Raw genomic sequence first — 17199 nt, 5'->3', positions numbered from 1 at the left:
CTGAAGCCATCTGAATTTCTGAAAGGACTGAAGCCTTCTTTCTGTTTCAAAAGTCTTGTTCCAATCACGCTAAAATCCACAGCATTAATTCTCCAGATACCACAAGGAAGATGACCTGAATGATGTCTGGACTGAATCTGGGACCTGAAAGTCTGACCAAGTAAGAAAAAAACCCCAAACCATCAATGCCTTGTATACCAAATGTTAAATCATCTTGGCAAGACTTATCTATAGCAGATACAGGAGCTGCAGAATAGCCATCTGGCCCAGCATCCTGTCTTCAACAATGGCCATAAGCAAACCTCATATCTAAGTTAAGAACAGAGGTAAACGTATATGACATTTTCTTTGAGCACATTCCCAGTCCTGGGATTATTTTAAGCTCAAAAGTTTCCTGAGTTTGGTGTGGCCTCTTAGGAACACCCAACAGAGCTGTCCCTTCCAGCCTTGTCTCCCCTTAGAGCCACGCAGGCACTTTTTTGCACCCAAAGCATCTGTTGGCAAGAAATCTACTGCTACAGTGAGCCCATGGGCACTCTGTTTCCCCTGTCCCCGGGACCCTGTGACTCTGATCAAGATAACCCTGGACCCCTCCTTCCTGCCCCAACGGGGTTGGTGGAGAGCCAGGGAAGCCCACCCTGTCCAAAGTCTATATAGACCCCTGACATTTCCTGTTCGTCCTCTTTTGCCCACTCTCCTCTTGGACATCACAGAATAAAGAGAACTGAACCAACGTATTTTGGGGTAAGAGCTTCTTTTGGAAATCTTTGCCATCTCCTGATATTCCTCCCCTCACAGCCTCAGACCTCTGGGCTAGCCTGATATTCAGGGGGCTGTGTGAGGGGGGGAATGTCAATCTACTTCTAGAAGTTGCTCTTCTTTGTTTTGAACATGATTCCTGCCAAGATCATTTGACACCCCTTATTTCTTGCACCCTAAAAGATGGTAACCAGTATCCACTCACCCACGCCACTAGAGGTTTGTAGACTTCTATCAGATCCCACTTTACTCCTTTATTTTCTGAACTGGAGCATCCCAGGAGGTCCAGTCACTCCTTGCTCAGACCTTTGGTCACTCTTTCTGCCCTTTTGTAATTTTGGGGTTTGTTTTTTTTTTGCAGCAGAGGGGTCACCACTGCACATGGGTGGAGTATGGGCTTGCAGAATTAAGGTGACAACTCTCCAACACTCCAGGGCCACAGCCCATGCAATTTGGGACAACAACTGAGAAGAAACTTCTGCAAACTGCAGGAGAAAGAGAACAGTACAATTCTAATGATGATTGTGGCTGCAGAAGTATCTGTCTATTCATACTGCAAGGATCTGAACCTTAGATGAGCAACAGCCTGAATATTTACCAGTTACCAATCTTATGTACCAATAATATTACAAAATACCTTTTGGAACTTGGTGAGCAAAACCAGATCTATTCAAATGTATCATCTGTCCGCAGTTAGCACATTATTCAACCCATAGAAAATGACCATTTCTATAAAAATATTTTGCAATGGCAGTATTTACACTTTTTTGTTACTTAAAAAGATTCAGAAGCTGACTGGATTGCCAATGTGTGCACAGCTTTACCTGTCATGGTCATCCTTAGAAGGTTCTCTGGATTTCAGGTTGGGTTTTGTGATTGTGCTGTCTTACAGACAAAAGTACCTAAAATTTGAAATTTCCCTTGACCTTTCTCACCCCCTGACTACAATTTCATTTTCTGCTTGGCACTTTTTCAACTGAGGTGCTGTAGTCTGATGGACTGACCAACAGCAAGCACAAAGAAGAACAAGAATTAAATTTGTGAAAGGCTTTTTATGCAGTAGAAAGCATCCCCCTAAAGAGCCCATATTCCTGTGAGCTTTCTGCAGAATGGTTGCCTGCAATTATTTTTCTCGTGTTTAAGTGCATTTATGTAAAGGCTGCAGAAACAATTGGCACATATGAACAGCAGATTGTCTGTGTTTTTCATTAGTGTGGCAGCAACATATCCTTTGTTTTTCAGTCCTGGGCTGAATGAAACATCTTCCACAGAGACAAATCTCCATGATGATTAATCATGAAGCATTCCATATGGATACTGATATCCCACATGCTTTAAATGAGGCTGGATGGGAAATCTGCTTCACTTACCTCTCAACCCAGAAAAATGCTGAAAGGTGCCCACAGGTCCATTCCACTGTGATTTTTAACATCTCTGAAGATTTGATTGAGACCAGGTTAACTGTGGGAACCTTTGCTGCTATAGTATTGATGATTTAGTGGTGCCATTTTTTAGTTTAGTTTTTCCATAAGGACAAAAAAAGGGTTATGGACAAAAAAAGTGTTATGTTCACACAAAACTATTTTTGCTGAAGAGACTTATTTCACTGACAGACCTGATGTAAAGCCACACCAATAAAAAGAGTTTTCCAATAGCATAAAATTCACTTTCACTGTGAGAGCTTAGCATGGGACAGAAGGCTTTGGCTGCAGAGGTGCTGCCTGCAGACCCATTTGGCTTTCCATGGAGTACTGCAGTGTGGAACCTTCCTAGGATGCAACTAAACCACAGGTGAGTTTATACTTCTAATGTACTAATATATTTATATATTAATAGCTTCCCCACATACTACAGAGCAGTAATCTAAAGCACAGTCAAACTATTCCATAATGCAATGTATTCAGCACAATACATTAGCCAAAATCAGCTCTAAAATAAATAGCCACAACTTAATTGACGTAATAGAGGTCTATTTGCTATCTTGGCACTCTTCACTTATTTGACTTCAACTCAGAAAGTGCATTAAGAGTCTAATGTCCATTTTCAGAGTGGAAACAGAAGCCACTTCTTCCTATCTACACACATAAATTAAAACACCAGAAGTAAGCACAGTATTCTTTGCTTTATGAGTGTACCTCAGTCTGAAGTGTGGGTTCAGTTCTGACTTAATTTTTCCTTCTCCCAGACATATTTACTGTCCCACTTCCTCAAAATCCATTATTGATGACAGACTACTTAATCAGTCAGTGGCTCTCAAAATATATCTTTCATCTTTTGACCTGCAGTGGTTTCAGTGTTGTTCCATGAATGGGTCTCTGCCCTCACAGCATATGATAAAATCCCCAGGATTCTGAGCTTCAGCAGGCAGAGAATACAAGCTACATCTTTTAAACACTTTGTACCCCTTCCTGCAGCCCCCTGGAAAAAAGCTGGCTCCTGGGATGGCTTCTTTTGCTGTTGTTTTCTGCCATTCAGATAGAGGTTCAACAAACAAAGGTCTAACAACTGGATCTCCAGATGCAAATTTTGGTGAAAATGAATCCACATCTTGATGTCCCTCCAGAATCAGGGATAATTTGCTCATAGTATTACAATGTTGACCTTTGCTGGGACATTTCAGCCATGACCAGAGGGTAATCCAATTAGCTTCTGATACACCCATGCTTTCCAGGTCCCAGAATCACTAACAAACAAGAAAACCCTGAACCATAATCTTTTCCTTTCTCTCTAAGATTCCCATTGCAGCATGCTCTCCATCCGAAAAGCTCAAAGGGCTTGGTAGGAAGATAGGTAAGTTTTTTGTTAAAAAAAACTTGCAGTGATTCATCTCTGAAGAGAAAGGCTCCTACCAACTCAAAGCAGCTTGAGTGGACGTGTATGTAAAATAAAACATATTTATGCTGATATTCAATTTTCACCTACAAATAAATATGTAGAAGGTATAAAACTCCTAACTTAAATCTTTGAAATTGATGAAGACATTTGATTTGCTCTTTACCAGCATTCAGAAATGTTAATTTTTTTCTAGTTATTTTTTAAAAAGATAACTGGCTTCCTACCTAGCTTGAGGGCTAGGTTTTAAGCTACATGAGTATAATTCAAGAAACACTCTACTGAACTGAAATATGTTAAATGAGCGGATGAGAAAAGCAGCAATGCGCATTAATACGTTATTCAGAGGCTTCACAGAGCTCCTGATGTAAAGAATCAGTCAAATCCTCACCAAGTCAGGCCTCTGAAGAGCCAAGTGGCCTGCATTTCTTTATACAGTGTTCTCCATGCCATCCCAATTATTAGTCTTGAGCTAATGGTGCTTTACTATGAATAAATATGCAAAGTGGAACCGATTGAATGAAATCCAAAGACCCAAGACACAAAGCTCCTCTGCTGTGTGCCAGTACCTCGCAGCTGCTGAGGCATGAGCTAGAAGACAGCTATATTTGCCTGGCTCACTACAAGGCTCTGGTGTGGGCTCCATTATAAGCCAATATAAGATTAAAGAAAAGGAAAATCAAACCTTTCCATAAATCCATCCGAAAGCAAATGCAGCAATGCTGCAGAGACAGTGATTTACACTAGTATTCAATTTTAGGGACTAAAACATCCCATCTGAGCAACAAACAAAAAATTAACCTATTGTTAACAATTTTCTCATTCATAATTTGAAACAGACGCATTCACATAACTCAAAAGCATATCAAACGTGCTATTTTTTTAATCACTGAGAACAGCAAAAATAGGACTTTTAACCATGCTGAAACCACAGCAGGGGCTTTACCACTGCTCATTGAAAACAACAGTCTGGCCCACACAGTAAAATTTTAACATATCTGTGATTTGCTTTGCATTTAACTGGAGCTCTGAAAAATGATACCAGTAAACAGCATTAAAATCTTCTGTCTTACATGGAAGTCTGCCTGGATCAGTGGCTTTATTTTAGATTTATCACTCTCCTTTGGTCCACATTTGAACTCCCCTCTCTTTTTGGCCCCACCATGTATTCCAGCAATTTCTCTGGAGCTGTGCAAAGGTAGCAGCTTCTGGCAGACAAAGGTCCATCTAAGACATGAATCAAAGTCACCACCAAGCATTTCAAAGTGAATGCTACTTTCATCTGAAGAGGAAACAATGCTTTTAATCTTAATTATTTTGCCATAGTTCTTCCCACTGTTTAAAGGCTAACAGGAAAAGTAAGAAATCTTATGAATTATTAAGCAAACAGAATTTCTGAATCACTGCATTCCTTCAGACACCACAAGAGTCCCAAGAAAGGCAACCTTCCCACTTATGGACTTTCTGGAGTATAGCTAGAAGGCATCAGGCAATTTTGTCAGGGAAGTTAAAATCTAGAAATTTGATGAGCATTGAAGGGGAAATTCCTAGCACAGTGATCAGTTAGATCCTCATCTGCAGTTGGTATCCTGGCACTCAAATTTTTGCCAGGATATTGACATAAAGTTGTCAGCCATGGTGCTCCTGGAGATCCATTTGCCACAGACATCCTGACCCTCATATATTCTGAAAGCACGAGCCACATAACCAGTCAGGTTTATGAAAGGTGAAGTGCTGAAAGACACTCCCAGATGAGAAGGGTGATCTTTCTTCCTGATGTCCTAGATAAGAAAAACTGTGGACCTTAATCCACTTAATTTTGAAGTGTAAAGAATTGCTTTTCCTTAGGAAAGTATAATCAAGCCTTGTTTAAGTAGTAATCATATTATTATTTACTAATACTGTTGATTAGCCAACTGAAGGCAGCTTTATATGTCTGCACCAACCAAAAATTCAGTTGATTTTATTTTCTTTCAAAACAACAACTTCACCTTCATGTCACTGGAGCACTGGAGCCTTTGGACAGAGCTGTAATTACACCAGTGAAGATCAGGGCAGTGGATTTGGCAGCCTTTGGGGAGCTATCAATTTCCATGGCTTCAGCACAGACCAGACCACCAAGGAAGTGCAGATAAACATGGCAGGAGGCTGAGGACTGTGCTGGAAGCTTTGCATCCAAGTGTTCCAAATAAGATGTTGTTTAGGTACAACAAGACAAAGTTGTGCACAGAAAATACACTTTGCAATGGCTGCAGACGGGACCTGAAGGCTTTCTGCTGCTGAAGGACAGCAAAATCCATTAAACACAAAGAAAGACCCCATAGAGCCTAACAAATAAACCATGGTACAAATTCAGATGTAAGGCTAACTTCAGATCTCACTGTGAGCTCATAAGGCTTTATGTAACCTTGCACTTACACTGGCACTTATTTTAGGTTTGCTCCTTTGTTAAAACCACCACAGGCTGCAAAATGCACTATAAAATTTGCTCCAGGCAAATAATGGTAGAAGAATTCCTCCCATTCCCTGTCCTTCTTTCCCAGTTTCTCTCTGCCACCCCTCTTTATCCTGATGTCCCTTAGGTATTTTCCTGACGTTGCCAGTCTGAATGTTCAGCCTCCCTGTTATGGATGTTATGAAAACCTTTTGCATTTAATAGAATCAGAGATGGATTTAGGCAATTTTGTAACAGCATTAAATATACTCAATATGCCAATATATTTACACGTCTCAACGGCACAAATTGAAAAGTATGGACAGATAGAGCAGGAAGCAACTGAGAAAACCACATGTCAAACAAGCTCTGTCCATTTGCTTAGATGACACTGTTCTGCTCACAATTACCCTATATACCCAGCTTGACCTGCTGTGAGTTTGTGACGGGAAGAAAAAACAACAAAAAACCCTGACCTCTGAGCTTTGTAGCAGCCACAAATAACAAGGACGAGCCACAGCATAACTTCATTTTGTCCAGATAATTCTATATGTTCATCTTCACATCAAGTCCTATCTTATTCTAGAAAGGAAAATTGAGGTCTGGTGGTTGTAATTTAAACAGAAACAGAGCACCATTGACTGGGAGTTCCAGAGATCACTTTACTGGAAATACAGAAACAGTATCAATCACACCATTCCAAATGCCAGTGACCTTTCCTTTCAGTGTACAGCTAAAAGCAGAAGAAAGAGAGAGAGACCAAAGAAAGCAAGGGTGTTAATACACTGAAGAAAATTTCTTAAGTGTTTACAGGTCTTTCATTATCTGAATGAAAGGTTCTCTCCTGTCAAGAGGTGATTCCAGGGAGAGGAGAGGGTTTTATTACAGAAGTATGCCCACACGTGGGATTTTCTTCCTATTCTTCAAACTCACTCTCCTAAAAGTAATTTGCAAGTCAAGCCAAGTTCCTTAACACATAGTCTCCATAAACACTGGGTTTGCTCCTGAATTCCTGGAGGATATTTGCATGTTGCCTCCAGCTAGTGACACCTCTTGCACCCTGATTGAAAGGTAAAGTTGAGGGGAGGATTTGCAGAATATTCCCTCTTTGGTCTTCAGAGCCTGTAGATTAACAGTTGGCCCAGGTGGGCAGCACAAATTAAAACCAGGTATAGTATGGGAGAAGAACAAATCAAAGAGATCACTATCCCAGGGAGGAGCTGGCTGAAGGAAGACAAAGGGCCATGCTAAGAACTAGAACCACTAAACTGATGTGAAAATTCAGTCATACCTAAGAAATATGAGTATGTCTCCCCGGAAAGGGTATAATGCACAAACAGGGGTCATCAGCCTCAGGGGAACACAACAATTCCCGCACTCAAATATTTGCTTTCAGCAAAGCCTGCAGAAAGAGCTGGGTAGTGAATGCTACCTACCTCTTGGCAAGGAGCTAGCCCACCACTGTCTCTCTCTCACTGGTGTGTTAAAAGGTAAATCTGTGTCCTCACACATCATATGTCTATTTTTCCATTGGAATGGTCTTTAAAAATAATAGTGGGAATAGTGGGAACAAACACAAACTAAAAGGATTTACTCCTCATGGCATTAATTCCTTCACTAATAAACCATAACTGCAAATTCAGTTACTCTTAATAGCAAAATTAGGTTCTTACCTGTTACTTTTTGCCATTCACATGACCTTTAGTCACTGGAACTGGAATTGACTTGTGTGGGTGTAGATTGGTATGAGAATTGAAGGCTCTCATAATTCTCAAACACACCTACATTGATGTAAGAGCTGCTTAGTATTTAATGGAAAAAAAGAAAAGATAAGTAAATCTTGATAATGTAAATACTGTTTAAGCTTTAGAGATCATTTCCTGAATAAGCAGAGTAGGCTGGGTCAGGGGGTGGGAGGAAAGACTCAAAACAAAATTGCTATCAGGATTTCACAAAACAGTTGAAAAATATGAACAGATTGACAAAAATTGTTGTTTAATATAAACTGAGGATGTTGTCATGATGAAAATGGAGATCAACTGATCCATCTTGTCATGATCTGCGACAGTTTTTGGAGCTGATCATGGAAACAGTCCAACTCATGCTGTCTGTTTCAACACAATATAAACTGGATTATAATATGATATTATTTTCCTGAACATTCTCAAAAGTCTCACAACCTCTGCTTACTCCCAAACCAACAAGATTTTTCATTTATCATCAGAGACTGATTTTTTTTTAAGCTTTCCTCTGTGTGTCTTGTTTGTTATCACAGCCCACTTAGATTGCTCCGAGGCCTCCCCAGGAGACCTGAGTTAGTACAGGAGCTCTGGAGCTCTTGATAGTTTAATATGTGCCTTTAATCAGGCTCAGAACAGCCTACTGTTGTTGCAGTTGTTAGTTTTGGTTGGGTTTTTTGTTAAAACTAACCTCATTAGAGATAATGCTACATCAGTAGGCTCATCAGTAGGATGATAATTGCAATGAAGTGAACCTTACTAACTTTTCACATGTAACTTTTCTTAATACATTTTGGGTTTTTTTGGCACTGAAAACTGAAAGGAAAAAAGTCAACAACCAACTTGATCTAAAACTCATTTTCTTCCCATTCCTGTTATTGAAATGAGAAAGGATCTCCCCATCCTACCCATATACAAACTTAGAACTGAAAATAAAAAGACACATTTTTACTATTCCCTCCAGTGCCCATGTATGATAAAAGATTTTGGAGGTGATGTGAATGACCCTCAAAGAAGGTGTTATTCATTCAGCAGGTGGCCAGCACATATTCAGGTCCCTCATCTGTGTGAGGGTTTGACTCCACACTTCCCACCTGAACATCCAAAGTTACATGAGCCACTTTTTTTCCTAGGAGAGCAAACCACAATACCACTGAAGGGTTCAAACTCCTGATCTGAATTTGAGTCTGTGGTCTACTCATTGCTTCATTCAGCCCAAACTCTGGCTCAGAGCAAGACTCACAGGGAGAGATTAGAAAACCACAGCTGATTTCTTAATGAGATTTCATCTCCCTGATGCCATGGCTTGTTTTAATCCCACCAGTTCCCCAACCTTCCAAAGAGTCTCCAGAAGAAAACAAGCTAGGACAAGGTAAAGAGGACAAATAATAACTTAGACATGTGAGTGACTTGGGCAGCTACATTTCATTTTCAAAAGCCAGTTGGACTGTAAGTGAAGTGAGCCGTATGAAAAAGGAACTTCTTAGTCTGAAAAAGGAACTGTAGATGCCAGCAGGGAGTAGGACACCACATGTCTAATGCTACCCGATGTTGATTCCTCTTTCCATATTTCCTTTACAGTCAATGGAGATAGGATGACTTTTCCTAAGTTTCCCAACACAGAGCACCTCGGTGAGGTGGTCAAAAGACCACTTCTCTTCTGTATTTTTGAAAATATCTTCTTTTTTACTTTAAAACCTAAACCTCTTCAAAATGCTCACTAAATCCTCATTCATTAGCAAAATACACCTTTTTATTTACGCTTTGCTTATCCTCTTTAATGTTTGAGCATCCCCTTTAAGACTTTGACAGCCAGGAACAAAAGTGTGAAGCAAAACACTAAAGACTTTGAGTTTGGCCTGTGTAGACTTCAACTGTCCTCAGCTTTAAGGAGGAATCTGTCATAATAATGCACACAGGTGGCAAATAAAGTTTATCAGCAATGATGAGATATTTCTGGAATACTGTAATACTTTTCCATGTTAGTGCTCCTTCTAAGGTGCAGTATATTATCTATAGAGAGTTTACATAATCTCTTTGAGATGAGAAATGTGCTCACAAATCAGTGTGTTGGTTGCACTTCCTGTCACTGACACCAGATTTTAAAAAAGAGATATTAATAACAGAGTAAATACACAGTAGTTTTCTACCAGAGACTTGGGTTCAAGTTTTTACTCAACAACAAGAAAAACCAAGAGTGATAGCCTCCATCCCAGTCAGCACAAATTATTTATCATCACCGACCCATCACAGACTCAGTGCAGCAGCCAGCACTGGTCTGGCAGGAAAAGCTTTAGTCTGGAGTAACTGGAGACTTGCCTGCCAGCAAGAGAATCACAAACCCTGCCTGTTACACCAGCACAGTCTCTTTTTCAGAGCATCAGTGCCATTGATTATATTAATAAAAGGATATGAAACTGGTAGAAGTTGAAATTATCAAAATAGAGCTGCCTGGAAAACAGGAAGAGTTGTTTTTTGTTTGGTTTTTCCTTTTTTTTCCATTGCAGAAAACAATGCATTTTTATTAACAAAGAAAAACTGACATTTCAGACACTATGGAAACAGTCCTTGGAACAGAGGTCTGGGACAGATCTTCACACGCTGTGATCTCCATGCCTGGTCAGGGAAGATGAAGCAAGGATCCAAGGAGCACTGTGTGTCTTTAGAAATGACACCTCCTGGGCAGTCTCAGCCCTAAGGGGCAATGAGGTGAGACTCAGCAGAACCTTTAACTCTTTTATAGCACTTACAGTGCTTGAATGCAGGGCTCCCAATACTTCCGTTTTCAGAATTCTGTTCTTCAACAGAATTGAAAATGCATTTCTCTTTGAAAAAATTCCTTTCTCCAAAGCCTAACAAAAGAAACAGTTCCAACAGAAAAAAAGTTTAGTTTAATTTAATTGCTTCACCAACTCTGGAGAGTTGCAAGTTCCATTTCAACCCTGTCACTGGTGCTGTGAAAGCGAATCCCAAGGAGAAACACCTTTATAAATCAATGGTTAAATGCTGCCATGAGATTTATTCCCCAGCCTTATCTTAAATGGGTAACGTGTGACTGGCAAGACTAAGAAAAGTATTCTAGCTATTGTCCTCAGGCAGGCATTCTTCTGGTAGCCACAAAATAAATTTAGCTTAACCATAAACTCCAGTAACTATCAGGAATATGCATTATCTATTCTGAAAATGTATTGTTGCTCTGCAAGCCTATTAATGAGCAGACATTTTCAGTCTCAACTGTCCAGGCTTCACAGAAGTGAAAGGGATTTTATAGGTATAAAAAGCAGGAAAAAAAACAATCTGACTTCATCTGCTGGGCTTTTATCAAATGTATATAGCCAAGGAGCTTTAGAAAAGCTGGAAATTACTGTTTTCACCTTCTTTGCTTGGATAGCTATCAAACATTTTTTATTTTTAGCATCAAAGTAGCTGAAAGGGCATTGTTACAAAGAATGGTCTCTCTCTCTTGGCTCATGCAATAAACTTCAGGGAGAGGGCTTAACTTCAGAGACTGCTTGGAAAAAAAATGTTTTTTTTTTAATTCCTAATCTAGCTGAGCAAACAAAGTGTCTGTCTTGTTCCTCAAAGCTCATGAACCTATTTACTTGTAGGATATGTTTTCAAATCTATAATTTTGTTCCTGTGGGCAAAATCAGAGGAGGATAGTGACAGTATCTTCTAAGAACATAAACATGACTCTGTGTCAGACCAAAGTCATCGGCAGCCCTATATCCAGTTGTCACTGGAGCATGCTTGACCAGGGAGCACCAAAACCAGGGCATGGTATTTTTTATTTGCCCCCTGGTTTCCTCTCGGTTTCTGGAAATTAAGGATGCAGAGACTTCCTGACTCAAATGTTGCTCTGGATTACTGTGCTCAATAGCCCTTTCATGGCATTGTGTTGCTGATAAGGAGGCTGTGATTGATGCTCATTTGGTGCTCTGTGAGGGCTCTTTGATCCTGCCCTTCTTGCCACCTCCAGCTCCTTCCTTGAATCCTGGATTGGTATCTGAAGCAATAAAGCAGCATTTTCCAGAGATATTGATCTGTGAAGAGCAGATCAACAGCCTGATTGTTACAAAGCTGTTTGCAGAAAGCCATTACAAGTGATTTATTCTTTTACAGCACTAGCTAGAAATCACATATGTACAAACTTCTTAAGGCACACAGTGATCTCCGCTGAGACCTCAAAACTAGGGACAAAACTCAGGCTCTGCACTCTCTACATGGACTGGGCAGATGCTACAGAATTTTCTGCCCAAATAAATTCTTGCATGTGCCAGCAATGAAATCTAATGACTCAGGCCACTGTGTGCTGAAGTCATCTATTCCTTGTACCCCAGCACAGTGGTGCCTCTAGCACAGCCTCCTTTATAACTGGCTGGGGAACTCCTCTGCCTTCTTTTGCCACAGGATTTCCTGAAGTTATCCCCTGTGATCAGCTGAAAGCAGGAGGGTGATAGTGCCTAGTCACAGATGCACTTCTGTGCATAGCCCTTCTCTGCCTTCTCACAACCAGCTTGTAAAAAAAAGAGTAATCCAGCTTTGAGCAAGTTTCGCAAACTTCAAACAAAAGACAATATTGGAAGCAGAAGCCTCAATAGGACTTAACAATTACATTGTTAATCTTTATATAACAGAAACATTAAATAATTAAACTCAGTGGCTGAAATTCAGCCCCAAAAAACTCTGATGACTTCTGTGGAAATTTGCCAGGGAGAAATTTAGCCTGCAATTTTTCTCATCTCTCCTTCTGGCAATCCTGGGAGCATTTGGTAGTTCCCACCCTGTCAGTGGCACGCCTTTTGGCAGGAGCCAACTCCACGATGCTCCTGAAGCTGCACTGCCCTTCACAGCAGCCGTGTAGCCCCAGTAATTTCCTGGGTACAACCAGTGGCACCTATTTGGTTCTCTGTGTACCCAAGGGAAGAATGAACGTACTTACTGGGCAAACAAGAATAAACCTCTTCCAGCTTTCTCAGTTCTACCTCACAGTTTAGAAACTTCTGCAATTCCTAATTCACATTTCTCAGGGAGTGAAATACAAAGAACTATTTTACCTCGTTTTTACCATTTCAGCAGTTCCCTCTTTTTAAATATCACAGAATTAATGTCACTCATATAAGAAATTTTAAAGCAGAACATAGAAAATGCTTTCTTTTAATGCCCAAACCTGCAGCAAATATAAACCTTTGTAAATGCAACCTAATTTGCTAATATGCAGTGCTAATTTGATTACTCCAGATAAAGGTTTTAGTGGGACCAATTGGTGCTTGGTGCAGCGGTAAAACTAGAAGGATAATTTGCTAAGAGAAAAGTGCAAGCTCTCTTTGGCACCCTGAAATGTGTTCGGTTGGTTTTGTGCTTTTGCATATGAGTGAGTACTCCGGCACAAATTGGGCACAATTAGCAGCACATTTTTAAAAATACAGCTCAGTTCGGGTGCTAATTTGTCCCGGCAATAACACCAATTTCCCCTGTATTTACACTCAGTAAGCGTACAGAGACTAACACAGAGGAAAGCTTTGGACAATTCCCATTTGTATAGCTCAGAGCAAATAATTCTTTGTGCCCTATGTGAAATGAGTCGAATATCTCAGCCCACTTTCCAGAGAACATGTGTCTACATCACAAAATCTGCCACCACAAGTTGGCACTAATTGGCAGTCTCAGCAAAGTGGCAAAGGAATGAATGGCCCCTGGATACCGAACTAACATTTTTCCCCTACAGGTGGTCTTTTCAAGTCGGAATTGAGACGTACATTGTTTAGGCAAGGTGAAGTTTGTACTGCTGGTACATGTTTTGTTGATTAATATAAGATTTCAAAGTATAGCAAGAATTTTCATAAGCATTACATTCATGGTATTAAAAAAAATGAACAAACCCCTTAAATTTTATTTTAAAAAACCCCAAAAAACAACAAAACAAATTCCAGCTGTCCCTATTTCCCCCCACTTTGTCCTCTCAAAATCCTCAGTATGTTCAAAGGCACAGCCAAATCTTTTCAGTTCTCGTCAGCATGTATTGATGAAACAGCTCTGTTAGATCTGATAGCAAACCAGGAGATTAGGATGCCAGCTGCTTTCATCAGGGCCCTGACTCTGCAGACTTCATTCACATATTGCCCTGTTTGGGCCATTTTCTAGTCCAAAACTCACTGATATCAATGAGAAGTACCTAAAACTCCAGTAAGCTACAGAAAAAGTCCTTTGGTGAGAGGGGTGTTGAGGAGTTCGATCTGCATGGTCCTGTATCACAGAAATAAATATCATAAAGGCTTTGATTATGGAGCATAATTATATTTACATGGAAATAAATCAGCTATTACAGAGGCTCTTCAGAGTGCCTGAAAATTACATCCAGATAGAGCAAAAGCAGAAATAAGTTACATTTTTCCTCTTCCAACTAAGGAAAAGGCTTCCAAAGTAAACTTATAAGTCGCTGTATGTTGTCATCATCAAGTCAAGATAAAATATTTGTTCAGAAGATGTGTTTCAATTATCCTTGAGGACTCAGTGATATTTCCCATATTTTTTTTAATATAAGCTCAAACCAGATTATCTACTCTCATTATCTAAACTGTAATTATTTTATACACCTTTAGATATGCTTTCAAAAGCCACCCTATTGTGCTCAATAGGATTAATTGATTTGTTTAGCAGCACTTCCTACTAAGGAAAGGGAGGGTTCCTTCTCCCCTTCTGACTCAGCCACTGGCCTCTCATAACAGGACAGGTAACAAGCACAAATCTGTGTCTGTGGGTTTCAGTCTGTGAACTGCTTGTCAGGAGCTGGACTGAAACTCTGCCTCGTATCACAGGCTGGCACACAGCACATGGACACAGTCTTTCAGTACTGACAACTCAGCTACAGGTAGGAATAAGCCAACTCTTACCTTGCACTGATGGCAGAGGAAAATGGAGTGTTACTCATGTGGGAAGGAGTCTTTTTCTGCCACTATTCACAAGCACATAAAGTCCCCTGGGCTCTGCCAGTCCTCCCCTATTCATGCATTCGAAGTGAGTGGGAGTCAGGATTAGCAACCTGTACATAACAGTAGACAAAATCCTGCAGGGTGGTGGCTCTGAAGTTTCTGAACTGTGAGGCTCAAATGCTGCATCTTGATCTCTGCTTGCAGCTTGTCCACTCAAATTGCTGAATACATCTGTCCTTTTGCTGATATAACCTCCAGGTTAGTTTAAAAATCTGCCAAAGAGAAGTTATCATAACTTTATGAATAATCATCCAACAAACAAAAGGGTATTTCTGTGCTTCTCTGGAGAACAGCTTTTCACATTATCCAGAAAGTTTTTTTAAGCTGTGTGGGCTTTTATAGGATGTAAAAGGGAAATTCTTTATAGGGTTCTTGTATTTTGTACTTATCTTACCGGGGTACAATTTGACATTATCAAAAATTGTCCCAGAAAAACTTTGACCTGTAACTCTCACAGAGCTTGACTCAAGTTGTTTCTTATCCAATGGAATATCCAAGTTGGTTTTTTTTTGGTTTTTTTTTTTTTTTTAATCCGAGTTAGATAGAGAGATTGGAAGAAACCAGTACTTGGTTGTTTTCATTCCACTCTATCCTGTAGGTACAGAAATGGAAGAATCCCCTCTGGAAAGGCAATAGCAATCCTGGTGAAACAACACATTTGGCACACTTGCCTTTTGCAGCACAATTTGAAGAAGGACAGAGTTACCTGCTGCAGGTGCTAAATATTTCTGTTATTATTGCTTTTGGGCCCAAGTCCCAGGGATCCCTGCTTGGCAATTAATTGGACTGTTTAAAGTCTAAACCTTGGTTATCCTCAGGCTGGTATGAAAGGAGCAGCAAAAGGAGGAATCAAAACAAACACCACCTTGGAGAGAGAATAGAACCTCAGAAAGGCGTGGGAAATTCAGTGATGTGAAGCCAGAGAGGTGCACCTTTGTGGCCTTGCAGGGCTGCTCCAGCTGCCACCGTGCACTGACTTCTCCATCCTGCCAAACAAACTTCCCTCCTTTTTAACATTTAATTCTAAAGATCTACACAGGACTGAAAGAATGTTATGTTTTGTCATGAGTCAGTCCAGCCTGTGTTTTTCCCCTAGGCCCTACCTATCTTCTAAACAAGCCAGATATTAGACATGGTAGCAGGCTCTGCTGTCTGAATTGAGTGTTGAAATTAGAGCTTTTCTTGCTGCTATGCTTGTATTTGTTTTACACAATTACAAGAAAATTCACTAAGTACTTTTGGACAGCAGGTCAGGCTGGCTAGCAGCATTTCTTTATTTCTGTCATGTGAGAAGATCTGGCTGAACAAGAAACTCACAGTAGGGATCAGCTGGCTGATCTGGGTAACCAAGTTGCATTTGATGCTTTCACTTAATTTGTCTCAAGCTATTTAGAAACTAATTCAGCCCCAGGAATTTTATATCTTACAGCATGCCAGGAAAGCTGTCTACAGTTTGTTGATGATCAAGGACATTTCTTATTTCAAATAAAAAATACAAATAAAACAACACTAAACTAAAATCAAAGACAGATTTTAAGATGACAGGTGGTACCTGCTCTCATAGCTGTGACTGAATTCCATTAGAAAGAAAGAAAACTACAGTGAGAGCTGAAAAAAAGCAAGTCTGAGGAAGCCTCCCTTATTTCACATTAAATCCTAGGTGTTGGGCATGGTGAAGATATATTACCATAAATCAAAGCTTATGCCATGAGCCAGATGGCTCAAATTTGTGTACTAAGTGTTAGGCACTAACAGAGCACAACAGTCTGTTGTCTTTCCACAGGAGGGTTCTCAGTTTTGAGCAGCTAATTAGCCTAAAATTAATTAGGGCCAATCTGAACATTTTTACACACACACACAGAAAAAAAAAAATAGAATTTGAACATATGCAAAACCAGGCCAAAACTACTGTGTGACAAGAGCAGCAATGGCACTGAGAACAGGCAGGAGGGAATTGTATGAGGGAACAGAACAGAAAAGAGCCTACACAGATAACTGCCACAGGCAGGTTAAAGGAAAGAAAGAAGAAAGAAAACAAATCTTTGGAGAAGAGAAACAGTCTATCTCGAAAGTTTACTTGGGAAGCTGCTGCACCGAGGGTCAGCTTGTCACAAACTTGGTCCAGATGGTTGGGATAAATATTTTACAGGTGCCACACTTTACATGATGCTTGTGTTTAACCTGGTCTGCTGTTGTGCAGAGACTTAGAGACAGTGACAGCCAATTCCTGAATCTGGAAAAGATGGCAAAGCTCAAAGCCCTGCTGGGAAGCTGCAGTTCTGCCCCAGAGCAGCATTCCCCTGGGAACTTTGCTGTAAAAATGCTGACACCTTCCCCGTTAGCCAGCAGACTTTCTGGATTACACAGATACCAAATCCCACCTCATTTCCACTTCCTTCAGGCACACAAGATTTTTTTTAGTCCTCCAGATTGGAGCTTCAGC

The 17199-nt window shown here is 40.3% G+C and overlaps 1 protein-coding gene across 29 annotated transcripts in view; it reads right to left on the bottom strand.

Annotated features, from left to right (window-relative positions):
- Positions 1-17199, bottom strand: part of LOC110469629 (uncharacterized) — a 217000-nt gene that overhangs the window by 125799 nt on the left and 74002 nt on the right. For 14 of the 29 annotated variants that reach the window (XR_014955509.1, XR_014955507.1, XR_014955510.1 and 11 more), the window contains one exon: positions 14658-14968. The exons of 11 other annotated variants lie outside the window; for them this stretch is intronic. The gene's annotated coding sequence lies outside the window, so the exon portion shown is untranslated. 4 more of the 29 variants (XM_085579897.1, XM_085579907.1, XM_085579899.1 and 1 more) reach the window with 3 other exon arrangements.

This window comes from Lonchura striata, chromosome 5 (genome assembly GCF_050655825.1).
Source record: "Lonchura striata isolate lonStrDom1 chromosome 5, ASM5065582v1, whole genome shotgun sequence".
NCBI lineage: Eukaryota > Metazoa > Chordata > Aves > Passeriformes > Estrildidae > Lonchura > Lonchura striata.
This window is presented reverse-complemented; position numbering and strand designations above follow the sequence as displayed.